The following is a 24511-nucleotide window of genomic DNA, read 5'->3' as shown; positions in this document are numbered from 1 at the left end:
CACCATAAGTTGCTGCGGCCCAAGTCTCTTTTTCCTCAATGTAAAATGCGCAGAATAACAAACCCCCTGAATCAGGAGCACTAAAAGGATAGCACATGCTGAGCATGTATGAGCAGTGTCTAGAACACGGGAGATGCTCAATGAACATCAGTTCCTCCCCCCACTTCTGTCACAGTGCCCAGCCATCAATCCTTTTAGAAGGAAAGAGCATAGTGTACTTGGAGGATAATCAATGGAAACATTAATTTTTGTCTTGTTCTCTTTACTGCAGGAGGCCAGAAGAAATGGAAAGACCTTAAGGTTTGTTTGCTAATATTTGAGTTCTTTAATAGCATTTACATGGCAGGGATGGAAGTGGCCAACCACCAGAGCCAAAGTACCACCACAAGAAAATCTAGTCTTAGAAAGAGGAATTGTATCAATCAGTGGAGGACAGATATGGGGGCAAGGTTTCCTGAGATTTGGGGAGGGAATGGAGGCTTATGGAAGACAACCTATACTACACTCGCATGCAGACCTTCCTGTGAGGTGAGGGGCCTGCTAATGGGATGCCATTAGAAGGTCAAGGCAACTAACCACTAAGAGGCCTGCCTTGAGGATCATGCTAAAGATCCCTGTGCCCAAGCTTGGCTCAGAAACTGCAGAGCCTCCTGCCTTCAAGCAACCATGTTGACTTAGGCAGGTAGGACTCCTGCAGTGACCAGTGTGGGCTCCAGTCCAGTGCTCTTCCCAGATCGTTGGGGCTGTGTGAGACCTCTAAGACTCTTGCACAACCAAGGAGCAGAGGCTATGGGAGGATTAGGATTGAGTTTCATGACTGCTTCCAAGTGGGTGGGAACATGTTGCAGAGTGACCTAATATAGGGGAATAAATAAATACAACATTTATTTTCATCCAAATGATAGGGAGTATAATTCACACTCTCTATGAAGTAAAAAGAGAGTGTAGTCAGATTTGATGACAAATCCCAGCCCTACCACTGTGATTCAACTCACTTCTTCAGGGACATTTTTTTTTTTCATTTGCAAAATAGAAAAACTAAAACCTAATTCACAAAATTGTTGGGAGGATGAAGTGAGCTAATATATACTAAACATCCTAGCATAGTGTAGTAAGGTTGCATTTTATACAAATTTGAATTCTGTGGTTTTAAAATAATGCAATAAAAAATAGAAGCCCAGTAAACAGCAAAATTTGAAGTAATGTGAATACCACTTTGTATTTATTCCTTTGTGGAAATAAGTTTTGAATGGATAGAATTTTTATAGAATTGAATTGGATGTGGAATATAAAAATAGAAGTCTAGGATGATCCCCCACAGTTCTAATTTGGGTGACAGGGTAGGTAATGATGCCATTTATGAAGAAAGTCCAGGAATGGAGGGAGGGGCAGGGAAGATAAAGAAGTAGGCCTGCAGGGTGGGGGCAGGTGGTGTCTTCAAGCTGGACAGGCTAAGTGGGAGATGCTGTGGAACATTAAAGTGGCATTACGGAGCAGGCACTGATTATAATGAACTGGGTCTCAGAAGAGAAAGTTGGCTGGAGATACATAGATATGGTAGTTCTGAGTAACACATACCACTTAAACCATGTGTTTGGATGTATGAATATACTTAATGCCACTGAATTGTACACTTAAAATGGTCAAAATAGTGGGAAAAAAAGGAAGTGAATGGAATGCATTACACTTAAAGCAATCTCAAAAGGAATAGTCAGAGAGGCAGACAGAAAACCAAAAGGGAGTGTCAATACTGATGCTGAGGTTAGAGAGATTTAATACAAAAGAAGCGGTCACCCATGTCAGATCACAGAGAGGTCAATGAATTCAAAAAATTTTCATTAGCTATTGAAGGTTAATGGTAAGCTTAGCTAGAGTAGTTTCACTGCTAAGTGGGAGTAAAAATAGAATATATCAATATCCAGTTTAAAGGAAGTGATAATTGCACTGGATGCTGCACTAAGATCATGTTTGGAATACTTCAGTTCTAGACACTGCTGAGTATGAAGTACTGATCAGAAAGCAAGCCACTGTGGACAGACATCATTGTGAGGTAGTAGAAAGAGAAGTTAAGTAAGAAAAGTCAGGAAAAAACAAGCAGATCAGCCAGACTGTAGGGAAAGGAGAAAGACAAAACAAAGGGGAAAAGGACACACATGTAGAATGGTTTGCATTCTTTTAGCAACAGAGTGACAGTAGCCAGGGATCTCTGAATGGCCCATTCTCCACTCTCTATTACTTTAGCAAAAGACCAGTTCCTGATGCAAACAGCATTATGAGGAAAGCCTCCAGCTATAAAGGAAGCCATAGAAAGTGCAGAGCCTTCAATAGTCTAAGCATCTCTACCTTGGGCAAGTGCTTTCCATGTAAGAATCATCTTGAACCTACATGCTCACCAGACACCTGGTGCTGCTTCTCCTGCTGATTCTGATCTGACTCAGTATTGAGTAATAAATCATGTGGTTACCTATTCACATTATCTTGTGTGACTTTCTCTCACATTGTTATCTGAAGGGAAACCTCTGAACCAGGTAAAGGAGGGTGTTCAGGAGAGCTATCCAGGTGGCCTGCTATACAGATCCCTACCCTGCCCTTCAGAGAGCTGGGCCCACTCAAAGTGAAGGAGAAAACATGGTCCAGCAATGCCACCACTTGATGAGGATCCTGCAAATAGAGAACTCCTAAAGGATGGCAACCAAGTGACAAGGCAAGGGCAAGACTAGAAACTGTCACAGAATAGCATCCAAGTGAACTAGGAATGCATAACTAGGAAACGTCTAGAGAATAAAATGATCACTCTGTATAAATAATTGACATATTTGGACTTATTTCTTGGGACTGCAGCAACAGGAACTAGGGACACAAGGTACCAGGGACACTGCTTTCTCCGCTTCAATATGACGGACAACTTTCTCATTATCTAATCCTTCCCAAAAATGGACCAGAATGCATCCCAAAGTCTATGGACTCTCCAGCACGGTGAGCAATAGAGGATAAACATTCCTGTTAATGGAGATGCTTCCTCCCCCTGGCTTCATATTTTCCATCTGGAAGGACTTCAGTAGCACTTGGGACCTCTCTCACAACCCAGCATTCTTCTCCCAGGGGAAACAGAGGGACTTACCTGATTGGGAAGTTTGGGAGAAGGAATCTGTCCTGCAATTCAGCTCCTAATGCCCCACCCTACCAAGACTTGAATGCAAGACACATGCAGCCTGGCCTGCTCTCAGCCATGCAGAGGAGGCCTACAGCTGCCCAGCTATGCAGTGACTGAGTCCATCTGATCGAGGAGTAAAGTACTAATAAGTCGCCCTGGACACTGAACTTAAGCCATTTTCTCTCATCAGTTGTATCATATAATATTTCAATCTCCATCTGTCTACTTCTCAATTGGTTACAAATTCAGATGAGGAGGAGGGTGTTATTATACTGACCCCCTAAAATCCCAATAAATATCTTTGAAAAATATTGCCCTGGGAAAGAGGTTGGACCAGATAACTCCAAAGTTTCTCCATATGTAGGATTCTTTGACTCCATGATTTGCAAATATTTTCAGGACTTTTTTTACTTATTATCTTGCTGACATTTCAAATTCAATGAGTCTAAAATTAAATCCATCTTCCCCCAACCCCAGTTCACTCTTGCAACATTGTAGCACATTAAAGGTACCACTGGCTTCATGCTCATCAAAACTTAAAATGCCAAAGTTTGGAAATGGCAGGGAAGTTGGAAATGCCCCATCATGATTCTAAATCAATTCCATCATCAAAAAGTGGTATTTGAAACGTAGCTGTGCCTGTGATGACCTAGGATACATTGAGAAAAGAGGGAAGGCCACAGTCAAAATTTGGAGGGTGGGGGTTAAGGGAAAACAATAAGCCTATCATGAAGACAGAGAAATAATACTCAGAGATACCATGCTGCAGTACAAAAAAAAAAAAAAAAAAAAAAAAAAAAAAAAAAAAAGCATTCCAAGAAAGAAGGTGGAATTAAATGCTACTGAAAGAAAAAAGATGATAAGTAAGAACAGACCATTGGATTTGATGATTTAAGAAATTCCTGAGACCTTGATGAGATCAAGTTTATAGTGATGGGGCTGAAAAAGAAAATCAGTTTTCACACATTATTCAACAGGTAGGAACTGTCGATGTCCTCAAGGCACATATAGTTCAAGAGAAAAAACAGAAACTAGGCAATCACAATAGATGGTAAGAAGTGCCTAAGGGGCTCTGGGAACACGTATGAAGAATAACTAGCCAAGAATGAGGGAGGACAGAAGATCCAAGGTAGAGGAGAAGATCCAAGATTCCTGGATGAGGTGGCATCTGAGCTATACCTAAGCAGGATTGAGCCAGGTAGAGAAGAAGAGAAGGGGGCCCTAGAGAGAACATTATGGGCAAAGGTATGATAGCTGGAGAAAGTACCTTACACTTGGGCAAAGAGAGTAATTCAGCATGGCTAGAGCAAGGGCCCCCATGTGGAAATGACAGAGAATGAAGCTGAGAAGTACAATGGGAAGGGCATGTTAAAGCCAATGAGGAGTCCAGGAGTAATTCTAAGCCAGAAAGTGATATGATACGTGATTTTAGGAAGACAACTCTGGTGGCCAAATGAAAGATGAATTGGAGATCAAAGACAGGAATAGACACTTGAAAATTAATGGCTTTAACAATAATGTTACATGTAAATAGTGAGTGCCAAGGACAACGGAGAGGATTGAGAGAGACTATAAACTGAAAAGGAAAAGAATATGCAGGGGGGTGGGGGGTGGGGGTCAAAAAAGAGAAGTCAAAAATAATTCCAAATCATGGCTAGGGGAACTGAGTCGATGATAGTGCCATTCATTTAGAAATGGGATACAGGATAAAGAGAAGGTTGGAGGAGGGTATGATGGGTTCTATTTTGGAAATGATGAGTTGGCTTGTGCTTTTGGAACATCCCACTGGAAACTGTTTAAAATAAGTTTCAGAGTGTCCCAGTGGGTAGGCAGGAAGTAGAGTCAAGAAGTTTGACAACACATAGAAGGAGAAATAGAGTAACACTGGAGAAACAGGGTTGAGAGATGTTTTATAGGAAAGCAGTGAGTTGAACATATTGTTAGATATGAGGGAATGAGTCAATTAAAAGAAACCAAAGATGATAGGGACACGTAAGGGACAGAGAAGAAGCAGGGGTGGCAGTTCTCTCCTGTTTCCCCTTGTAATGCAATAAAAAGAGTTGTCTTCTGAACATAAAGCCCTGACTTGAATTAATTGGTAAGCAGCTGCTTCAATGCAGATCACAAGCCACCCAAAACAGATGGTAGCCTACTAAAACAAATTAGGTACCAACAACCATTTCGATGGAACACTGTTTGGTATGGAAAGAAAAACACTTGACAAGATAGGAAGCATGAGTCAGGAATAAGTGGTGAGTGGCATGATTCATACATTTAAGATCAATAAAGACGGCTCCGCTCCTGACTTCAGTTTTTCTGTGCTTCCCACCCCACTAACCACCCAGGCTCAAAGCTGCCCTTCCAGCCTCTTCTCTTACCTTTTCACTCCACCCACTACCAGTCCTGGAATTCTGTGAATGCTCTGGTGCTCACAAGGGCCCTTTCCATTTCATTCCCCTTGGCACTATCCTAGTGCTCATTCTTAGAGAAATCCCCTTCCAACTCCGGACCTTATCAAATCCCCTCCAGGGAATTGGGGTGGTGAGGGAAGAAGGGTGAAGGGGAAAGAGGATAGCATCGTCCTAAAAGTCTGCCATCATGTCACTGCCCTCCTCGAAAACTTGTGATGGTTCCTGGCTGCCCAGTGGCTACAGCCCAGCTCCTTAGTGGGCATCCAAGTCCTTCACATTATGGCCCCAACCCACCTTCCCAAAGTTATATCTTGTTATTCACAACATAAAACCCAGAGAGGTTTCTTCCATTTTCCTGGATTTATTTATTTTTTAAAAAATCTTTCAACAAATATCCTGTGGAGAGAAGCTTTCCCTGACAGTGCTGTCTATAGTAACACATCACTATATCCTGATTTATTTTCTTCACCGCTTTTAATTCAGTATGACATTTTCTTGTGTATTTACTTGTTTACCACCTAATTTTCATACTAAAATATAAGCCCCACTGAGTTTTGTTGTCTAATACACTGCTATTTACCCAGAGACTTGTACATTATAGGCACCCAACAAATAGTTGTTAACTAAATGAATAAAATCTTGATTGAGGGCTTGCTTGTGCAAATCTCTTAGGTGCTGAGGGTAAAGGAGTAATAAAAACAGATACAGTCACTGAACTAAAAAAGACAGCAAAAAAAAATTTTAAAAAATTAATAACTATTTATAATGATGATAAGTGCCATGAATGAAAAAGAACAAGCCCTGGCAGCAGGGATGGACTTTAGTTTGGGTGGTCCAAAGAAGACCCCTGATGGGTGACATTTAAGCTGAGATGTGAATGAAGAAAGGGATCCAGTCAAACTAAAAGTGGTAGAGGCAGGTTGGGGTGGGGGGCATGTTCTGGGCAGAGCATGTGTGGGGCCCTCTCTAAGTTTGTCTGCATTCAGTCTTGACAGTTCCTCTGCTGGGATGCTCGTTTCCATTCTCCAAGGTTCACAGACGTTTACAGTGCAGAGTGATCCCAGATGCCATCTAGCCCATTCTCTAATTTCACAGAAGGCAATACAAATATAGTAGATCCTCATTATTCACAGATTCTGTATTTGCAAACTTGCCTACTTACTAAACTTTGTTTGTAACCCCCAAATCAATACTCGTGTCACAGTCATTCCTGGACGTGCACAGGAGCAACAAAAAATTTGAGTCTCCTGATGCAGACGTTACCAGCAGAGGTCAAACAAGATGGTATTCTGCCTTCCTGTTTCAGAACTTATCTTGTCACTTTTTCCATTTCTTGTGCTGTTTTCTTCTCTCTTCTTTTTCCTTTCCTTTTCTTTTTGTTTTTTGTTTGCTTGTTTGATGATGATTTGGCTGTTTAAAATCTCAACAAGTATAGTGCTGAAGTGCTATCTGGTGATCTTAATCTCAAGAAATCTGTGACACGCTTTACAAAGAAATACTTGGGTTAGATAAGCATCATTTAGGCATGAGTTATAGGGCTGTTGGCTGAGAGTTCAATGTCCATGACTCAGCAACATACATTAAATAAGTTGCCTTTAAACAGAAACATACATAAAACAAGACTATGTATGATCAGGTGATGAAAATGCTTGTGACTAGAGGTTGCAAGACCCTAACCCTGCATTTCCCCTAGGAGCCATTCACAATTCAGTGTTCCTGGTGACCTTAGAGAACATAACTACCACACACACACACACACACACATGCACACACACGAAGTCAACTGTACGTAAGTAGACATACTATTTGCTAGGGCCTTTCAAAATCTTTAAACTGATGTCAAGAGAAGTTAGATGCCCTGTGGGAGGTCAGTCAGCTGACAGAGCCTGCAGAGCTGAGTTTAGAATCACCTGTAAAGGAGGTTTTCCCAACACACTAGCTTTTCCATCACATGAAGCACCTCAAAACACCTTCAAAACAGTTCATGCCCCTTCTTTGTTGTAAAGGCTTTACTCACCACCTGAACTCAGAGGCAATCTGTACTTCCTCTGAACTGATGAAGCATTTATGTTCTTTCCTATTCATTTGGAAATGTTTGCTGCTTTGTGTTGCTAGTTATCTTCCCTGATATGCATAGCTCCCTACTCCTACTGGGCCAGTTAGCTGTCCACCCGCAGAGCTATGTTTGCTTACAGTCTACACACAGAGAGGTCTTCAGTGTCTGTTGCTTCATTGATAGCAGACATCATTTGGCCTTCTAAATTCAACACGTTAATGAAAAATAGTAACTTCTATTGAAAATTTACCATTGTTCTAAGCACTTCATGTGTATGTATTAACTCATTTAATCTTTAGAACTGGTGAATCCAGGAGATCTTATTATTATCCCCCTTTTGCAAATGAACAACTTAGAAATAAAAAGACCCAGCAACCTGCCCAAGGTCACACATCTAGTGACAGTATTGACCACCCAGACTTCAGAACATGCCATCTCAAATTCCAGGCAGCAGGCTCTTTTCTGTGAAGCATATTTTAATTTTATTTATGCTGGCATTTTGCAAGGGTAGTTCCTGAAAAAATAATGTAGCTTCTTCTGTAATTTAAAAGTCGTAAGAATTTTTTACCAAAATCACCTGTAAATTATCTAACTTAAATAGCAATACTTGATTAGAACTGAGGTGAGGAAAGTGATACAGTGAGGGCTATGGACAGAGCAATCTTCTACCAAAAATGAAGCAATTTTTAGATGTTTTGCTTCATCTGTTTTTTCACTCACACCACACACACACAAAAGCCAACATGCACATAGTTCCTTGATAGAGCAATGTAGTTCTGGAATCTTCCCTTATCTGAAGTTCATACAACACATGGCTACAAAACCTGGAACCACTCTCTGCCTTGGTGAATTGAGGTCAGACTGACCCCTGAGGTTATCAAAACATGGATTTGAAAAGTCATTGAGAAGAATCTTTTGTTATAAAATTCCAAGTAATTTAATCAAACAGGACTGAACCATCTGGTTCTTCTCCTGCAACAGTGGTGCTAGTTTTAATAGCTATCCAGGTTGCTGTTGTTGTTCTTTTTAATTATTTCCAAGTGAAAAGATAAATCACCAGTACTATAAAACCTGAAGATGAGTTTATAACAGTTTGATAGTATACACATTATATATCTTTTAAAAACAAACAAAATTCATAGTTGTTTAAAATGAAAGACAACCCAAGGCACCACTTACATTTTTAAACTAATAAGCAATTTTACATTTTAATTTTACTTAACTATATTATTTGGACTTGCCAAATTCATCAACACAAACCTTTTCTCTGTATTGTTTGCCAAATTACATGGAAAAAAAAGTTGCATTTTCATGGAAAATTTTTTTTTTGCCAACTCTCCAACTAGCTCAGAGTTGGCTTGCAGTTTGACTGATAGTATATGAGCCCTACCATCTGCTAACTAAGCCCTGTTTCATAATGGGTAAATAATACTAAGGAAAATGGTTGTAAAACAAAACCTGATTTGTTTTCATGAGCTGATGTAACTGAACCTAAAAAGCAAGTATACAGTTTTTATATGTGTTTTCCAAGTAAGATCAAGTTGTAACTCATTCCAGACTGCTGTTTTCAATTATTCTTTCAAAACATTAGCTAGCCTAAATGTCTAAATCTCAATTTATTTTAGAAACTGACACTTCCAAAGGCTTGAAATAAAGTTTACTCAATTCATGTTACATATTTATGTTTTACAACTTTTTTCTCAAGTCCCTGAGAATTAGTTGACCAGAGAAGCTAAACTGAATGCCATTTTAAAATTACAACTTTGAAAATTAATTTTGCAAATTCATTACATTAATAAGCTTAACAAATTCAACATTTCAAGACATTAATGTTGGAAAAATTAAGATCCTGGTTTAGGAGAACCTAAGATGGTGGCTAGGAGAGACAGGGCAAAAAAACACCTCCAGGAAAAATACTAGATAGAGGCCAGAAAGTGACCCAGAACACCAGTTCCAGTGATGAACCAGCAGGACAAGATCTGCTAAATCCACAGGGACCATACACTTGGTGAAACCAGGAATCTGCGTTCTGAAACGAGCAAGTGAGCCTGCTGAATGTCTGGCAGCCATGCTGCGGTGTGGGGAAACCGTGGGTTGGCGTTTGGAGGAAAGTGGCTGCAGATATGGCAGCAAGAACCACACAGTGAAGCACAGCAGGAAAGGGCTGTGCGAACGCCTCAATATCTGGCGTGGAAGATAGCCTTTCACGCACCCACTGCTAGTTGTCTCGGAGCAAGGAAGGCAGAGGTTAGCCAAAAGGGGAAAAAAATCACACCCCTTGCAGCCATCTTCACAGTGGGCTGGGAAAGCTCCTGCCCAACTCCAAAGCCTCAGCCCAGAACCATGCCAAGGGACCCAGTGTGACAGGAAGTATTTCCGGCAACACCGTGCACACGCCACAATATCAGGCGTAGGCAATAGCCTTTCGCGCACCCACAGCTAATTGTCCCGGAGCTGGGAAGGTGGAGCTGTGCAAAAAGGGGGAAATTAACATGACCCATTCAGCCATCTTTACAGCAGGCTGGGAACACCCCTGCATGGCCCAGCGGCCTAGGGCTTCCCTTGAGGGACAATGCGCACTTGTGACATAGCACAGCCTTCCCTCAGCAGAGGCCCTAGAAGGGCATGGCTGGGAAGAGGAACCCACCCGGAAATCCCAGGAACCCTACACCAGTGCCAGGGACTTGTGGGTCAGCAGCAGAGACAATCTGTGGCGAGACTGAAATGAAGGTTTAGACTCTTGCAATAGCCTTAGATCTCTGGGAACACCTGGGAGGTTTGATTATTAAAGCTGCCCTCCCTCCCTAACTGCTCAGACACATGCCCCACATTCAGGGTGGACAGCACACAAAACACACCCAACTTGGTGCACCAATTTGGACCCCACAAGAACCAGACCCCCACACACCACAAAGACAAAGTTGGGGAGAACTGACTTGAGGGGAATAGGTGACTCGCAGACACCATCTGCTGGTTAGTTAGAGAAAGTGTACACCACCAAGCTGTAGATCTGACAAATTAGAGACTGGTGTCTGAATAATCCTTCATATTCTAAAAGAACCCTATCAAGTAAAGCAAATGCCAAGAGGCCAAAACAACAGAAAATTTTAAAGCATATGAAAGAAACAGATGCTATGGATAACCCAAACCCAAACACCCAAATCAAAAGATCAGAGGAGACACAGTACTTGGAGCAATTAATCAAAGAACTAAAGACAAACAATGAGAACATGGCACAGAATATAAAGGACATGAAGAAGAGCATGGCATAGGATATAAAGGACATCAAGAAGACCCTAGACGACTGGTGGTTTGATGGGTTGAGCCCTCTACCACAGGTTTTACCCTTGGGAAGACGGTTGCTGCAAAGGAGAGGCTAGGCCTCCCTATGGTTGTGCCTAAGAGCCTCCTCCCGAATGCCTCTTTGTTGCTCAGATGTGGCCCTGTCTCTCTAGCTAAGCCAACTTGAAAGGTGAAATCACTGCCCTCCCCCCTACGTGGGATCAGACACCCAGGGGAGTGAATCTCCCTGGCAACGTGGAATATGACTCCCGGGGAGGAATGTAGACCTGGCATCGTGGGACGGAGAACATCTTCTTGACCAAAAGGTGGATATGAAAGGAAATGAAATAAGCTTCAGTGGCAGAGAGATTCCAAAGGGAGCCGAGAGGTCACTCTGGTGGGCACCCTTATGCACACTTTAGACAACTCTTTTTAGGTTCTAGAGAATTGGGGTAGCTGGTGGTGGATACCTGAAACTATCAAACTACAACCCAGAACCCATGAATCTCAAAGACAGTTGTATAAAAAATGTAGCTCACCTGGGGCTCCTCTTCGTGTGGCTCTGCCAGCGCTTCTCCCGCGCCCTCATGGCCGCCAAGAGGAGCTCCCCGGCCGCGCCGGCCTCCGCGTCGCCCGCGGCGCCTGTGCCGGGCGGGGAGGCCGAGCGCGTCCGAGCCTTCCACAAGCAGGCCTTCGAGTACATCTCCATTGCCCTGCGCATCGATGAAGACAAGAAAGGACAGAAGAAGCAAGCTGTGGAATGGTACAAAAAAGGTATTGAAGAACTAGAAAAAGGAATAGCAGTCATAGTAACAGGACAAGGTGAACAGTGTGAAAGGGCTAGGCGTCTTCAAGCTAAAATGATGACTAATTTGGTTATGGCCAAGGACCGTTTACAACTTCTAGAGAAGCGGCAACCAGTTTTGCAATTTTCCAAGTCACAAACGGACGTCTATAATGACAGTACTAACTTAACATGCCGCAACGGACATCTCCAGTCAGAAAGTGGAGCTGTTCCAAAAAGAAAGGATCCCTTAACACACACTAGTAATTCACTGCCTCGTTCAAAAACAGTTATGAAATCTGGATCCACAGGTCTCTCAGGCCACCACAGAGCACCAAGTTGCAGTGGATTATCCATGGTTTCTGGAGTGAGACAGGGGCCTGGTCCTTTAACTGCAACTCATAAGGGAACTCCAAAAACAAATAGATCAAATAAACCTTCTACCCCTACAACTGCCACTCGCAAAAAGAAAGACATGAAGAATTTTAGGAATGTGGACAGCAACCTTGCCAACCTTATAATGAATGAAATTGTGGACAATGGAACAGCTGTTAAATTTGATGATATAGCTGGGCAAGAGTTGGCAAAACAAGCATTGCAAGAAATTGTTATTCTTCCTTCTCTGAGACCTGAGTTATTCACAGGGCTTAGAGCTCCTGCCAGAGGATTGTTACTCTTTGGTCCACCTGGAAATGGAAAAACAATGTTGGCTAAAGCAGTAGCTGCAGAATCTAATGCAACTTTCTTTAATATAAGTGCTGCAAGTTTAACTTCAAAATATGTGGGAGAAGGAGAGAAATTGGTGAGAGCTCTCTTTGCTGTGGCTTGAGAACTTCAGCCTTCTATAATTTTTATAGATGAAGTTGATAGCCTTTTATGTGAAAGAAGAGAAGGAGAACATGATGCTAGCAGACGTCTAAAAACTGAATTTCTAATAGAATTTGATGGTGTACAGTCTGCTGGAGATGACAGAGTACTTGTAATGGGTGCAACTAACAGACCACAGGAACTTGATGAGGCTGTTCTCAGGCGTTTCATCAAACGGGTATATGTATCTTTACCAAATGAGGAGACAAGACTACTTTTACTTAAAAATCTGCTATGTAAACAAGGAAGCCCATTGACCCAGAAAGAGCTAGCACAACTTGCTAGAATGACTGATGGATACTCAGGAAGTGATCTAACAGCTTTGGCAAAAGATGCAGCTCTGGGTCCTATCCGAGAACTGAAACCAGAGCAGGTGAAGAATATGTCTGCTAGTGAGATGAGAAATATTCAGTTATCTGACTTCACTGAATCTTTGAAAAAGATAAAACGCAGTGTGAGCCCTCAAACCTTAGAAGCATACATACGTTGGAACAAGGATTTTGGAGATACCACTGTTTAAGGAAATATCTATGTAAAACTGCAGAATATTTTACTTAGCAAGAAAGAAACACTCGATCTTCAGTGAACAGTTATTATCTCAGCCTATGTTTACAGGACTTTTCAGAGTCTTACAGTTGTTTGTGACTAAACTTGAAGGTGAACCAGAAAACAAATTAAAATAAAGTATACAATGCAAATGGAATATTTTGTTGTTTAAGGCCTGCTTCTCTTGATGGTTATCCCAATGGGCACTATAAGTTAGAGCACAACAAAAACTGATATGGTCTTCTTTACCAGTATAATCATAATGTAAATAATAATTTATATGTTGTGTCAGAGATGAAAGTATTCCAGGGGACAGTGAATGGTAGAAGATACAAGAGCCTTTGGTCGTTTGTCTTCTTAAATAGTCCTTTATCCTGTTTTGTTTTCATACTGTTGTCTTCATTATGGTTGATTAGAATGCCAAACACTGTATCATTTCCAGAGTGCCAAATGAAACTTTTTCCTACAGAACAGAAATAGGAAAAAGTATTTTGAGAGTTCTTTTCCTTCATAAATCTACAAATATTAAACAGTTATATTCTTTAAAAGTAGTTGTCTATTACCAAACAATTTGGAAACAGTATGATAGCAACAAAGCAAATCTGATAAAATAGAGAAGGAGGTTTGAAGGTTTAAGTTTTTCTGTCATGAGATTTGTAGACCAATCCTCATGTGACCTACAGTATTTTTTTCTTCTGATATATTTGTCAAAAATCTATCATAGACTGTTAACCTATTCTTTATGGAATTTATTTTCTCCTAGAATTACTGTAATGTTTTAAAGAGCCAATGTTAACTGCTGTAAAAGTGGTTCCAGTGCCAGAAGGGAGATACTGGGAGCTAAGATTTCTAATTTACTACTTATTACTTTCCTACTGTTTACAAGACTAATTATAAACTAGTGGAACTACCATCTTTTTATTCTTGATAATTAGTAATCTGTTCACAGGAACTTTAAAAAGTTACTGAATTTTTATACGTTGCATACATTTTATAGGTTTCTTGTGCTCACTTTATTAACTAAAAAGATCCTGTTTGTTCTGCCTTTTGTTCCACAAAAGTTGTATAATAATTCTGTTTCTTATTTGTATAAGTATGCCTGCATTTTTATTATAAAAATGTCATTGTACAGTTGTATAAAAATGTAGCTTATGAGGGGTGACAGTGGGATTGGGAATGCCATAAGGACCAAACTCCACTTTGTCTAGTTTATGGGTCGATGTGTAGAAAAGTAGGGGAAGCAAACAAACAGACAAAGGTACCTAGTGTTCTTTTTTACTTCAATTGCTCTTTTTCACTCTAATTATTATTCTTGTTATTTTTGTGTGTGTGCTAATGAAGGTGTCAGGGATTGATTTAGGTGATGAATGTACAACTATATAATGGTACTGTAAACAATCGAAAGTACAATTTGTTTTGTATGACTGCGTGGTATGTGAATATATCTCAATAAAATGATGATTAAAAAATAAAAAATAAAAAAAAAAAAAAAATGTCATTGTAGGAAGTAGAAACTCTTATATCATGGCCTTTTCAATATTGTAATAAAGGCAAATGGATATTTGCCCTTAGTTTACTGGTTAAAAGTTTGTTTACAGAATTTTTCTTTGGTGCTTAAGTGATGGTATAAAAAAGTGACATGGATGGAAAGGATAATTTTGTAGAAGTAAAAAGATTTTTCATTTGGGAGAAATATCTTTGGTCTTGCAAGAAGCGTATGTTAAAATCAGGAACTTGCCCTACTAGGTAAAAATTTTATAATAATGACATACATTCTAACATACTGTACTTTTGTTCTTTTTAAAGATTTATCTAATTTAGAAGATGTATGAATTCTTAGGATCAAGTGCTGTTTGTAGCCATTACTTAAATCACATCTCTTCTAAGTATGACTTTAGAACTCCCTAGATAATAAAAGTGAATTGAGATAAATAAAATAAAACTTTTTTTTAAGCATAGCTGTACATATTTTAGGTCATGGTAGTATCTTTTTAAAGTCTCAAACATTAAAACATCAATTATAAAACACTGATAATTAAATATGGTAATAATATACCTGATGACAATTATTGGGAAAATCCCAAATTAAAACATTTTTCTATGATGCTCAAAAAATTTTATTTTTTCTTCATTTGCAAAGGGAGTAAACACTGGATACTTGGATAACTGGCCAATCATACAAAAAGACTATGTGTTTCCTCATTTTTTTAAACTATAATCTATAAAATTAACAATTTTTTGCAGTAATTTAGTGTAGCTTACCACTTTTATTTGGAAAGTTTTCAAATGACAAATATTTCAAATATTAAAAGATATAAAAGTCAAGTTAATGTTGTCATAAGCATTGGGTCAGAAAATTATATTGTTGGAATACCCATCCATGTATATAAGTTACTTTTTCTTTCCTGATGAAGTCTAAAGTTGAATGCTAGAGAGCTATTTTCTATAAATTTCTACAATTAGGTTTGATTTAAGCAGTGTTTTTTCTTATAAGGGCCATGAAAATGGAATAATGATATAGTAGGAGATGGTGAGGGATTGGTTTAGTCTTTTTCAATAAAGATAGAAGTTTTTGAGATTTTCTGAATTAATATTAGACTGAGCCTGTGTACCTTTGGATTTTCCATTGAGTTCTGTGTCATGTTACTTCCAAAAAAGATAATGTTTAAAAATTAAGCATTTAATGCATTTTAATATGGCAGAGTTTTATAAACTAAATTAAAATTTACTGATGGACTGGACTTTGTACCAAGTGAAGGAATCTGTACTATCTAGATATCTTAAGGGTAGAAGCTTATTCTAAGACAGTATGCCCATTGAGGTTATTACATTTCTTACTTGCAAGTATGCTCTGTGTTTAGGAAGAACTGGAAGAAAAGCAGACTCTAGAATTCTAATTTAAATTAATATATCACTGTCTTTGTTTATAGGGTAAAATTATTTATATTTTTTACAAAAACTAATTCTTTTGGTAGAGGGAACCATATACAGTTGGTTTTTGAACTCTCAAGTCAAAGGATTTTCCTTTAAATGCTTGTCTCAGTTTTAATCTGGTCTTTTGTACTTTTTGTGCAAAGAAATGAATTAAAGCATTCAGCTGTAAAAAAAAAAAAAAAAAAAAAAAAAATGTAGCTTATGAGGGGTGACAATGGGATTGGGAAAGCCATAAGGACCACACTCCACTTTGTTTAGTTTATGGATGGATGAGTAGAAAAATAGGGGAAGGAAACAAACAGACAAAGGTACCCAGTGTTCTTTTTTACTTCAATTGCTCTTTTTCACTCTAATTATTATTCTTGTTATTTTTGTGTGTGTGCTAATGAAGGTGTCAGGGATTGATTTGGGTGATGAATGTACCACTATGTAATGGTACTGTAAACAATCGAAAGTACGATTTGTTTTGTATGACTGCGTGGTATGTGAATATATCTCAATAAAATGAAGATTAAAAAAAATTACAAATATTCAGTACTCAATAAACAATAATAGTTTGAATATATTTTGCTGATAACAGATTTATGTTACAGTGAAGAACTTTATACACTGAGAACATAATGATCTTGCATAAACATGTTTTGTGTGCTTCTAATAAAATGTACTTTTTTGATTGACAAAAAAAAAAAAAAAGAAGACCCTAGAAGAGCATAAAGAAGAAAATGCAAGAGTAAATTTAAAAATAGATGATCTTATGGAAATAAAAGAAACTGTTGACCAAAGTAAAAAGATTCTGGAGACTCATAGTACAAGAGTAGAGGAAGCTGAACAATGACTCAGCAACCTCGAGAACCATAGAATGGAAAATGAAAGAACAAAAGAAAGAATGAAGAAAAAATCGAAAAAATCAAAACGGACCTCAGGGATATGACAGATAATATAAAACGTCCAAATATAAGACTCATTGGTGTCCCAGAAGGGGAAGAGAAGGGTAAAGGTCTAGAAAGAGTATTCAAAGAAATTGTTAGGGAAAACTTCCCAAACCTTCTACACAATATAAATACACAAAGCATAAATGCCCAGTGAACTCCAAATAGAATAAATCCAAATAAACCCACTTCAAGACATATTCTGATCAGACTCTCAAATACTGAAGAGAAGGAGCAAGTTCTGAAAGCAGCAAGAGAGAAGCAATTCACCACATACAAAGGAAACAACATAAGACTAAGTAGTGACTACTCAGCGGCCACCATGTAGGCAAGAAGGCAGTGGCATGACATATTTAAAATTCTGAGAGAGAAAAATTTCCAACCAAGAATACTTTATCCAGCAAAACTCTCCTTCAAATTGGAGGGAGAGCTTAAATTTTTCACAGACAAACAAATGCTGAGAGGTTTTGCTAATAAAAGACCTGCCCTACATCAGATACTAAAGGGAGCCCAACTGACAGAGAAAAAAGAAAGGAGAGAGAGATAGAGAGAAATTTAACAGACATATATAGAACATTACATCCCAAATCACCAGGATATGCATTCTTCTCTAGTGATCATGGAACTTTCTCCAGAAGAGACCATAGGCTGGGACATAAAACAAGCCTCAATAAATTTAAAAAAATTGAAATTATTCCAAGCACATTCTCTGACCACAGTGGAATACAAATAAAAGTCAATAACCATCAGAGACTTGGAGAACTCTCAAACACCTGGAGGTTAAAAATGAGGGGGAGATGAAAACATTCCCGGATAATCAAAAGCTGAGGGACTTCATCACCAGTAGATCAGTCCTATAAGAAATGCTAAAGGGAACTGTGCAGGCTGAAAGGAAGTGACACTAAACAATTGACTAAAACCATATGAAGAAATAAGGATTTCCAGTAAAGATCACATGGTAAATATAAATACCAATACTACTGTACTTTCGATTTGTAACTCTATTATTTACTTCCTACAGGATCTAAAATCCATAAAGTATAATGATAAATCAGTGGTTCTGGACTCAATGTAAAATATGGAATTTTTGACAAGAACTACATAAAGGTGGGGGAATGGAGAAGTATAGGAACATAGTATATGTGTCCTATTGAAGTTAAGTTGGTATCAAAGAAAACAAGATTGTTACAGACTTAAGATGTTAAATTTAAGCCCCATGGTAAACACAAAGAAAGTATCAGAGAATATGATCATAGAGATGAAAAGTAGCATATGGGTTACGAGAAGTGGGGGAAGGGACAATGGGGAGTTAATAAGAAATGAGTGTAGGGTTTCTGTTTGGGGTGAAGGGAAATTTCTAGTAATGGATGTTGGGAAGGTGATGGCACTGCAACATTGTGAATGTGATTAATCCCACTAAATGGAATGCTTGGGAGGGGTTGGAATGGGAAGATTTATGCTCTATATATGTCTCCACAATTGAAAAAAAAAAACAGTCTAAATAGATAATGACAATTAAATGCCATAGATGATCCTGGATAAGATCTAAGAATAGAGGAGAAAAGGCTCAAAAGGACACAATTGGGACATAAGAAAAAAATGAAATATAGAATGTAAGCTTTATATTAATGTTAAATTTCTTGAATTTCTTAACTACACAATGTGATAACATAAATGAATATCCTTGTTCATAGGAAATGTATATGTGAATTATATTATTTGTTCAAGGACGTGTGCAACTTGCTCTCATATGTTCAGAAGAAAGAGAAACAGGTGATGGATGATAGGGAGGGAGGGAGCGGGGGAAAGAAAGAAATGGTAAAGTGACAAAATATTGAAGTTGGTAGATCGGGATATCGGTGGAGGGGTTGGGGTATGCTGGAGTTCTGTGTATGAGATTTGTATTATTTTTGCAACTGTTACTGTAAGTTTGAATTTATTTCAAAATAAAAATTTAAAACTCCTGGTTTATACTTTCATATAAATCTATTCTTTTATCACCTGTGCATTTTTAGCAGACATTCTTCACATAATTGATTTGATTGAGAAATGTATCTTATTTGAAGATATCTTTAAAAATAATATCATACTTTAGTGTCATAACAAGATTTAGAAATTTTAGAAAGAATAAACATTTTAGAAATAAAATTTCTAAATAAGTTTAGAAATTTTAGAAAGTGCAACTAAACAGATGTATAATGGTTGTAATTGTTGTTTTTTGTCTAGGAGGAAGTCATTCATATATGTATTCTATTTATTTATAATTCTTCAAGAGGAGAACACAAAATGATATAGTGGCAAGAATTTTTGCCAAGGTGTCAGGAAAAGTAGGGTCAGGTCTGAGTTTTGTAGTTGTCTGACTTTGAAGATGTTCCTTAATTCTCAGATCTTCAACTGTCTCCCTGTAAAAGGTGAGCACTTAGCACAAAAATCTCTAAGGCCTCTTCTAGCTTGGCCATGCTATGGTTTGAGCTCTTTACAAATCTGAGTCCAAAAGGACTCTGTTTCATTCCACATGGGTGCTAGGGAGAATAAGAGATGGGTTGGAGGGAGCAGGAAGGGGCAGGAAGCCCGGTCATAACCCACGGCATGAGATCAGAAGGTAACGCTAAAAATGCAAAAACTGGCAATGATATTTAGTGTCCTGAGAAACTCTCTCAGTAATTTCTCCTATTCTAAAATGGGATTTTCTAAAATAAATATGAAACTTCAATTAATGCATCATAAAATCTGTTACTTTAAATTTGGGTTGGAAAAATGAGGGTGAGGAAGTTGTAACGATAAGGTGCCATGAGGGATGAAACTGCCTAGGATGATATTGCCAGTAAATGGCTGAGGCAGGATTTGAACCCAGATCCCCCTGAATCCTGAGCCTGGACTTTTAATCACTGTATTATTAAACTAAAAGATTTCTTTGGAGAAAATGTGCAAGTCCATAGCTCTTTGTAACTGCTGAAGTTTCAATATACAAGTCTTTATTAGACCCTGGATCGTATTACGTATGGTTTGCTGACTCTGGGTTACTGTGGTTCTTTCTCAGTTGGTATTTTTGGTACCTATGAATTTTCACTGCATGGAAATTAGAAAAGGGAACAGCATTAAACCAGAATCCCTGTGCATCAATGATGTACTGATCTGATTAAATGCTTGATTGATTCTTGCCTGTTTGTGATTTCTTTTGCCTTTTTATTGCAACCAGCATGGCATCTTTTCTGGCAAGGAGGAATATCCTTTTAAGTACTGACTGATTCAAGTCCACATTTGATGAAGCAGACACTGCTGATTAACTTACCCACCACCCACCCAAATTCCCTTCTCCCTGGCAAGCCTAAAAAACATCAATGGAAGTCTGACTGTAGGGTTTTGGGGAAAATTTGGCTTTCCTAATAAATAGAGATAAACAGCCCTTTGCCTTCTATCATGGTGATCTGGTCCTTGAAATGAAACTGGTGGTAGAATAGCCATATTGCAACCATAATACAACAAGCAAGAAGATGCTAAGGATTGTGGAGTGAAATTATAGAAAGAATCAGTTTTTATTGGTATTGTGGAACACCAGCCCTGAACTACCTTCCTCTGGACTTCCTTTGGACCTATATGAAACAAATAAGTCCTTATTTCTTTAAGCCCCACCATCAGTCATGTTTTCTTATATTAGTAGGTGAAGGCAGTACTAGCTGATACATTCAATAATTACTGGACCCAGAATACTGTGCTTAAAATAGCTGCTTTGAAGCACAAGGAAGATTTTGCAGCCATCAGTCTCTTTCAGAGACCACTGGCTTAACTGTTTTTATGCTTTTTAAAAATCATCTACATTGTAATATGCTTCCATTAAATGTAACAAAGGGAATATACCAAAGTTAAATGTGTAAGAGAGGGGGATATAAGGGAGGGATATGGGATTCTTGGTAGTGGTGTTTTCTGTCCTTACTATTATATTGTATTGTATGACATTTTAATTTTTCTTTTTATTATCTTTTTTAGTATTCACAAAAATACACTTTTTCATAATAATCAATATGTTCAAGTGCTGACTGTGGTGATAAATGTACAACTAGGTGATGATTCCATGAACAATGGATTGTACACTGTAGATGGTTGTATGTTATGTGAATATATCTCTATAAAATTGTGAGAAAAAATATAAATAGAGGTAAAAGTGCTGGAGAAAACACGGAGACAGGGATGTACCTATTTACTGTTGATGAGGAGAAGAATGATGTAGCCTTTCTGGAGGTCACTGTGGTGGCTCCACAAGAAGCTAAGTATGTGGGGGCCATAAGGTCCTGCAACCTCATTATGGGGTATATATTTGGAAGATCTGAGAGCAGAGACATGAATGGACATTTGCACACTGGTGTTTATGGAGGCAGTATTAATGATTTGCAATGGGTGGAGGTGGCTTAAGGATACACTGACTGAGGAACAGAATGGTGAACTGTGGTGTATGCATACAATGGAATATGGAGCAAATACAAGGAGTGAAACCGTGAGACATGCAACGAGGCAAATGGATCCAGTAGACAGCGTTTTGAGTGAAGCATGCCAGAAACAAAGGCAAACACTTTAATGCCTCACCAATATGGACTAACTACAATGTGTAAATTCAGAATTGAATCTTAGAGCACAGCCTAACAAGGAAACGATTATTGTAATGGTCCCTAGATGGTAAGCTCTTACAGCAGTCAAATCTATTCCTGAATTGTAATGGCTATCTCCAAACTCTGAGATGTTGATCCCTTTGTGTATAACCTGACTGGTCTCTGGAACATTGGATATCTGCATGACACCTGAAACTCAGAGCTAGAGCTTGGCAGATATGAATGTCAGTATCAACACATACAGCAACTGTTAAAAAAAAAAAAAAAGCTGAAAAAGAGCCCAGACTTCAATTAGAGATATGAATGAAGCAGATCTGGTTAAGACTAGGGCAAATCGGGCCAAGGAAGGGATAAAGGTTGAAGCTGACTGTGCGTTAAAACTTCAACTTCCATGTGAGACCAAGGGAAGAGATGTTTATTTGGTGTAGGATCCATATTTTCTAAAGAATATAACTTCTACAGTCAGTTTGTTCAAACACCACAATTACATGGAACTTTGAATAGGAAGTGAGCTATAGTAGGTCTGTATAGGTTAGAGTGAATAGCAACACATTCCCAAAGTGATTTGGACGGAGAATAAGAATATGTATTCGGGGCCCCCTGAAGAGCTGGGGGAGGATGCAGAGGTATTGCACTTCCTCATTTGGATTGTTGCCAATGTTCTCACAAAGATTGGGGACTGATGGCTTGACATGCTGAGCCCTCTGTCTTGGAGTTGGCCCCTATGAAGCTTGTTACTGCAAAGGAGAGGCTAAACCTGCTTATAATTGTGCCTAGGAGTCTCCCCGAGTGCCTCTGTTGCTCAGATGTGGCCCTCTCTCTCTCTAACTAAGCCAACTTGGCAGGTGATCTCACTGCCCTCCCCCCTACATGGGACCTGACTCCCAGGGGTGTAAATCTCCCTGGCAAAGCAGGATATGACTCCCAGGGATGAATCTGAACCCAGCATTGTGAGATTGAGAATATCTTCTTGACCAAAAGGGGGATACGAAATGTAACTAAATAAAGCTTCAGTGGCAGAGAGATTTCAAATGGAGTTGAGAAGTCACTCTGGTGGACATTTTTACACACTATATTGACACCACTTTTTACGTTTTAATGTACTGGAATAGCTAGAAGTAAATACCTGAAACTATCAAACTCCAACCCAGTAGCCTTGACTCTTGAAGATGATTGTATAGCAATGCAGCTTATAAAAGGTGACAGTGTGATTGTGAAAGCCTTATGGATCACACTCCCTTTATCCAGTGTAAGGATGGATGAGTAGAAAAATGGGGACAAAAACTAAATGAAAAATAGGGTGGGATTGAGGGGGTTAATTTGGGTGTTCTTTTTTATTTTTATTTTTTATTCTTATTCTGATTTTTTCTGGTGTAAGGAAAATGTTCAAAAGTAGATTGGGGACGGGCAGGCAAGATGGTGGCATAGAGAGGAGTGGAAGCTAAGCAGTCCCCCTGGAACAATTACAAAAAACCAGAAACAACTAGTAAATAATCCAGAATAACTGCGGGGGGACAAACGAGACCATCCACTCATCATACACCAACCTGAATTGGGAGGAATGCCCGAGAACACAGCATAAAATCTGTAAGTAAAACCTGCGGATCCAAGTCGTGAGACCCCCTCCCCCATAGCCCGAGCTGCAGAGCCGCGTGGTGCCAGAGAGAGGCTCTCTCCCAGCAAGCGAATACAGCTCAGCTGAGCTCCAACTGAGGTTTTAAGTAGCGAGTGTGAACTGCTCACCACAGGTACGCAGCCCCAAAAAACAGACAGAGGCTTTGGGTGACGACTGACCTGGGAGAGCCTGAGGGTTGCCTTGGACTGGGTCTGAAGGGGACTATCTGTTTCTTTTTCGGCTCAGTGGAGAAAGCCCTAGTCATTTTCAGTTTCCAGAGCTGTGACTCTGGGAAGGGTGGAGACACCACAAGCAGAGAGCAAGACCATTGAAATGCTAATGACCTCCACCTGAGGGTTCTGTCTTCTCTAGGAGGAAAGGGGTGGGGCCCTTTCCATTCAGAACCAGACCCCAGAGCCTGGGGGAACACAGCCATACCTCCTCACACCAGCCAAGAATTATAGGCTGACAGGCGCCACCTGCTGGGCAGAAAAGCACAGTGACCCGAGGCATCAAAGGGTGGAGCAATTTTCTAAGACACACCCACAGGGAAACCAGATACTGAATATTTCTTCCCTCTGTTCTGGTCTGGGAAAACCTGATTTGGATAAACAAGGAAACCATGACTAGACAACAGAAAATTACAACCTACACTAAGAAAAACAAAGTTATGGCCCAGTCAAAGGAACAAACGTACACTTCAACTGAGATACAGGAATTTAAACAACTAATGCTAAATCAATTCAAAAAGTTTAGAGAAGATATTGCAAAAGAGATAGAGGCTGTAAAGGAAGCACTGGACATGTATACGGCAGAAATCAAAAGTTCAAAAAACCTACTGGTAGAATCTATGGAAATGAAAGGCACAACACAAGAGATGAAAGACACAATGGAAACATACAACAACAGATCTCAAGAGGCAGAAGAAAACACTCAGGAACTGGAGAACAAAACACCTGAAAGCCTACACGCAAAGGAGCAGATGGAGAAAAGAATGAAAAAATATGAGCAACGTCTCCGGGAACTCAAAGATGAAACAAAGTACAATAATGTACGTATCATTGGTGTCCCAGAAGGAGAAGAGAGGGGAAAGGGGGAAGAAGCAATAATAGAGGAAATAATTCATGAAAATTTCCCATCTCTTAAGAAAGACATAAAATTACAGATCCAAGAAGCGCAGCGTACTCCAAACAGAAGAGATATGAATAGGCCTACGCCAAGACACTTAATAATCAGATTATCAAATGTCAAAGACAAAGAGAGAATCCTGAAAGCAGCAAGAGAAAAGCAATCCATTACATACAAAGGAAGCTTAATAAGACTATGTGT

At 39.2% G+C, this 24511-nt stretch overlaps 1 protein-coding gene and 1 pseudogene across 1 annotated transcript in view; one reads left to right on the top strand and one right to left on the bottom strand.

The window, feature by feature from the left end:
- Positions 1–24511, bottom strand: part of FBXL13 (F-box and leucine rich repeat protein 13) — a 316890-nt gene that overhangs the window by 182252 nt on the left and 110127 nt on the right. The window lies entirely within an intron of this gene.
- Positions 2934–13257, top strand: LOC119534761 (annotated as a pseudogene).

The sequence above is a fragment of the Choloepus didactylus genome, chromosome 5 (genome assembly GCF_015220235.1).
Source record: "Choloepus didactylus isolate mChoDid1 chromosome 5, mChoDid1.pri, whole genome shotgun sequence".
Taxonomy (NCBI): domain Eukaryota; kingdom Metazoa; phylum Chordata; class Mammalia; order Pilosa; family Megalonychidae; genus Choloepus; species Choloepus didactylus.
This window is presented reverse-complemented; position numbering and strand designations above follow the sequence as displayed.